General features: G+C 41.6%; 1 pseudogene; it reads left to right on the forward strand.

Moving 5' to 3' along the window:
- The first annotated feature begins 1439 nt into the window (after window positions 1-1439).
- LOC123929599 lies at window positions 1440-2940 on the forward strand (annotated as a pseudogene).
- Window positions 2941-4746: the final 1806 nt, after the last annotated feature.

The following is a 4746-nucleotide window of genomic DNA, read 5'->3' on the forward strand; positions in this document are numbered from 1 at the left end:
AAAATTAAATATCAATCAAAGCAGCTTTTATTATGAAAGTAAAATGAAGACATTATCTGAGTAAGAAAAACTAAGAGAATACATTGCCAGCAGACCTAATAGAAACAGAACAGAAGTTCTTCAGAACGAAGAGAAATGATACCAGGGAAACATAGAACTTGAAGCATGAAAGAAATGCAAAAGAAACGTAAATATGTAGATAAATATAAAAGACTATTTTTTTCACCAAATTTCTTTAAAATCTGCATGACTATTACAAGCAAAAATCGTAACACCATTTGATGCAGTTTTCAAATGACAGAAATGTGATCAACATGACACAAACAAAAGAAAACAAAAGCACATATATGGATTTAGCATTTTTTTTATTATTATTATTTGAAAGAGAGAGAGAGAAATGGAGGGGAGAAGTCAGATGGAGAAGCAGACTCCCTGCTGAGCACGGAGCTCAGTGCGGGACTCAATCCTGGGACTCCAGGATCATGACCTGAGCCAAAAGCAGTTGCTTAACCAACTAAGCCACCCAGGTGCCCTGGATTTAAGTTTTTTGTTTGTTTGTTTTATTTTATTTTTCTTAATTTATATTTTTCTTAATTTATTTTGTTTACTTTATTTATTTGACAGAGAGAGAGAGCACGCAAGTGCTCAGAGGGGGTAGGCAGAGGGAGAAGCAGACTCCCTGTTGGGCACGGGGCCTGACGTGGGGCTTGATCCCAGGACCCTGAGATCATGACCTGAGCTGAAGGCAGACGCTTAACCAACTGAGCCACCCAGGCACTCTGGATATAAAATTTTGACATTTTACTTGAAATAAATTGTGAAAGGTTAGGGGTGCATATTATAATCCTTAAAATAACCATTAAAAACACTATATCTCGGGGCGCCTGGTGGCTCAGTGGGTTAAGCCGCTGCCTTCGGCTCAGGTCATGATCTCAGGGTCCTGGGATCGAGTCCCACATCGGGCTCTCTGCTCAGCGGAGAGCCTGCTTCCCCACCTCTCTCTCTCTGCCTGCCTCTCTGTCTACTTGTGATCTCTGTCAAATAAATAAATAAAATCTTTAAAAAAAAACAAAACAAAACAAAACAAAACAAAAAACCACTATATCTCTGGGTGCCTGGGTGGCTCAGTGGGTTAAGCCTCTGCCTTTGGTTCAGATCATGATCTCAGGGTCCTGGGATCGAGTCCCGCATCAGGCTCTCTGTTCAGCAGGGAGCCTGCTTCCCCCTCTCCCTCTGCCTGCCTCTCAGCCTACTTGAGCTCCCGCTTGCTCTCTCTTTGTCAAATAAATTTAAAAAACAAACAAACAAAAAAACACACTGTATCTCTAAGATATACAAATGGCCAACAAGCACTTGAAAAGAGGCTCAACATCACTAATCATTATAGAAATGCAAATCAAACCATAATGATTACAGGTCAATTATACCTCAATAAAGTTGGATAAAAGAAAACCACAATGAGGCCACAGCCGGCTGCAGAGACGAGAAGCTGAGCACCTGAGCTGCCGTTGCCCCTGGCCCTTCCTGGTCCTGGCTGGGCCTGAGGGCAGGGCGGGAGGCTGGCCCCCTGGAGCAGCCGGCCTCCACGCTGCACTCCTCAGGGAAGGCTCTGGTGGCAAGGCTGTCCGCACGCCTCCTCCCGATCCAGATGGGTGCTCGCCCTCGCTCTCCTCTCCACGTCCCCATGGAGAAGACAGAGCTGATCCAGAAGGCAAAGCTGGCGGAACAGGCCGAGCGCTACGACGACATGGCCACCTGCATGAATACCATGACCGAGCAGGGCGCCAAGCTGTCCAACGAGGAGTGCAACCTGCTCTCCGGTGGCCTACAAGAACATGGTCGGTGGCCGCAGGTCCGCCTGGAGGGTCATCTCGAGCATCGAGCAGAAAACTGACACCTCGGACAAGAAGTTGCAGCTGATTTAGGACTATCGGGAGAAAGTGGAGTCCAAGCTGAGGTTCATCTGCACCACAGTGCTGGAATTGTTGGATAAGTATTTAATAGCCAATGCAACTAATCCAGAGAGTAAGGTCTTCTATCTGAAAATGAAGGGAGATTACTTCCAGTACCTTGCTGAAGTTGCGTGTGGTGATGATCGAAAGCAAACGATAGATAATTCCCAAGGAGCTTACCAAGAGGCTTTCGATATAAGCAAGAAAGAGATGCAGCCCAGGCACCCAATCCGCCTGGGGCTGGCTCTTAACTTTTCTGTATTTTACTATGAGATCCTTAATAACCCAGAGCTTGCCTGCACACTGGCTAAAACAGTTTTTTTTTTTTAATATTTTATTTATCTGACAGAGAGAAATCACAACTAGGCAGAGAAGCAGGCAGAGAGAGAGGAGGAAGCAGGCTCCCTGCGGAGCAGAGAGCCCGATGCGGGGCTCGATCCCAGGACCCTGAGATCATGACCTGAGCCGAAGGCAGAGGCTTTAACCCACTGAGCCACCCAGGCGCCCCGGCTAAAACAGCTTTTGATGAGGCCATCACAGAACTTGACATGCTGAATGAAGATTCATACAAAGACAGCACCCTCATCATGCAGTTGCTTAGAGACAACCTAACATTATGGACATCAGACAGTGCAGGACAAGAATGTGATGCGGCAGAAGGGGCAGAAAACTAAATGCATACAGGGTGGTCATCCTTCTTTCCCTCAAGAAACCTTTTTACTCATCTCCATTCCTTATTCCGTTTGGATTTCCTATAGCAAAGAACCCAGTCATGTGTATGGAATCAACTGTGTATAGTCTTTTCACACTGCAGCTTTGGGAGAAACTTCATTCTTTGATTTTGCGTTTGTCTTGGCCTTCCTGATGTGCAGTTACTGCTGTAGAAAAGTATTAATAGCTTCATTTCATATAAACACAAGTAACTTCCAAACACTGCGGAGGCTGAGAAAATTAAGGCCATCCCACCTCAGGTTTAGCCCTAGCAAAAGTACAGCCATCTTAGCTCTGGCAGCCATCTCAGACCCCTGTGCCCAAGGGCTGAACTTGCCCCCACCATGCTTTAGTAACCCCCACCCTGTTTTGGTTTCAGGAAGCCCCACCCTGCTTTAGTTTCAGAGACTCCCACCCTGCTTTAGTAACAGGAACCCATAAATACCCCTGCCTTAACTAAGCTAGGAGTCCAAGTCCCTACTCCGTGGTGTGGGTTATACTTGGGCCCAAGCTTAAGCTTGTCAAATAAACCCTCATGTGACTGCATCGGTGCTTGGCTCCTTGGTGGTCTCTCAGACGCGAAAACTCACAACACTTCTGAAGAGGACTAAAAATGTATCTGGTATTGAAGTAATCTGAACCAGTTCTGCAAGTGACTGTGTTTTGTATTACTATGAAGATATGAAAATGTAGTCATTACAATTTACAATGTGTTCTGCATAACTTCCTAATTTCTACATTCCCTCCCTCCCTCTGCAGGGGTTTCCTTTCCGTAAGCAATTTTTCCATGCTCTTAATGTATTCCTTTTTGGTAGGAATCCAGAAGTATTCGATAGAATGGAAAAGCATTTGGCATTTCTGTGCTGGGGGTCACAAATTAAAATGCCTCCTGTATCATGTATGATGGAGGTCTTGTGTATAAGGAAGTTTCCTTATTCATTCTTCATTTGCTGCTGTTTAAGTTGACAACTTCCCTTCCCAATAAAAATTCACTTACACCTCCAAAAAAAAAAACAAACCACAATGATATATTACCTCACATCTATCAGGAATAGCTACTACCAAAAAAAGGAAGAAAGGAAGAGGGGGAGGGAGGGAAAAGATAACAGCTATGGTAAAGATGTAGAGAAATGAGAACTCTTGTGCACTGTTGGGGATAATGTAAAATAGTGCAGTAGCTAAGGAAAACACTATAACACCTCCTCAAAAAATTAAAAATTGATATAATAATTCCACTTCTAAGTGTTTATCCAAAATATAAAGCAGAATCTCAAAGAGACATCTGTATACCCATATTTATAGCAGATTATTCACAACAGACCAAAGATGGTTAGAAACCAAGCATCCATCAGCAAATGAATGTATAAACAAAATGTGGTATATAGACAAAGTGGAATATTATTCAGCCTTTAAAAGGAAGTAAATTCTAATATTTGCTACAACAATATATGAGATTATGCTAAGTGAAATGTGTCGGTCAAAAAGACAAATACTGTATAAATACATTTACATGCATTATCTAGAGCAATCAAATTCATAGAAATATAAAGTATTATGGTATTTTCCAGGGCTTGGGAGGAGAGAGAATGGGGAGTGATTGCCTAATAAGTATAGGATTTCAGTTTCACAAGATGGAAAAGTCCTGAAGAATGGCTGCACAACAATGTAAATATATTTAGTAATGCTGAACTATAAAGCTAAAAATAGTTAAGATGATAAATTTTGTTATGTGTATTTTACCAGTTAAAAATTAGAAAATGAAAGTGTTTATATCTTAGAGAGAAAACCAAAAAAGCCAATAAATAATGGAATACTAAAAATATCCAAACAATCCAAAAAAAAAGGGCAGAAAAGGTTAAAGAGAAAAATAAAAAAGAGGAAACAAATAGAAATCAATAAAAGGGTTACTTAAGTCCAACCAATTATTACACTAATGTAAATAATCTAAACATACCAATTAAAAGCAAAAATTCTCAGATTGAGGTTTTTTTTTTTTTAAAGATTCAACTGAAACGTAATAAGCAACCCATAGATTAGGAGTAAAAGGATTGTAAAAGATAACATTAAAACACTAATCAAAAGA

Source organism: Meles meles, chromosome 18, assembly GCF_922984935.1.
Source record: "Meles meles chromosome 18, mMelMel3.1 paternal haplotype, whole genome shotgun sequence".
Lineage (NCBI taxonomy): Eukaryota > Metazoa > Chordata > Mammalia > Carnivora > Mustelidae > Meles > Meles meles.